The sequence below is a fragment of the Etheostoma spectabile genome, chromosome 12, assembly GCF_008692095.1.
Source record: "Etheostoma spectabile isolate EspeVRDwgs_2016 chromosome 12, UIUC_Espe_1.0, whole genome shotgun sequence".
Lineage (NCBI taxonomy): Eukaryota > Metazoa > Chordata > Actinopteri > Perciformes > Percidae > Etheostoma > Etheostoma spectabile.
In genome coordinates this window covers 25,402,402-25,402,674 of record NC_045744.1, presented here as the reverse complement: position 1 = coordinate 25,402,674, position 273 = coordinate 25,402,402, and the positions used below count along the sequence as shown (strand labels likewise).

The following is a 273-nucleotide window of genomic DNA, read 5'->3' as shown; positions in this document are numbered from 1 at the left end:
TAAACAAAATAAGACAATCAGCTATAAAACTAAAATACAGCATCCCTTATTTATGAAAGTGTAAATGACATAGAATAATATCAAAAATCTACTTGGGCGAGACCTTCCCCCACAAAAGATAAAAAAAGTATTCTTGCTATTAAAGGCGACAGGCATACATTTGCCAACTGGCCACGACCTCCTGTAGCTTCTCAGCTTGGTGAATGCTTGTGTGCTGCCCATATAGCGGCCGGGTCTCTAGAGCTGACGCTTTCATTTCCCACTCAGAGTCAA

The 273-nt window shown here is 40.7% G+C and overlaps 1 protein-coding gene across 1 annotated transcript in view; it reads right to left on the bottom strand.

The window, feature by feature from the left end:
- The window catches only part of clstn2a (calsyntenin 2a), a 152,354-nt gene that overhangs the window by 113,118 nt on the left and 38,963 nt on the right, over positions 1-273 (bottom strand). The window lies entirely within an intron of this gene.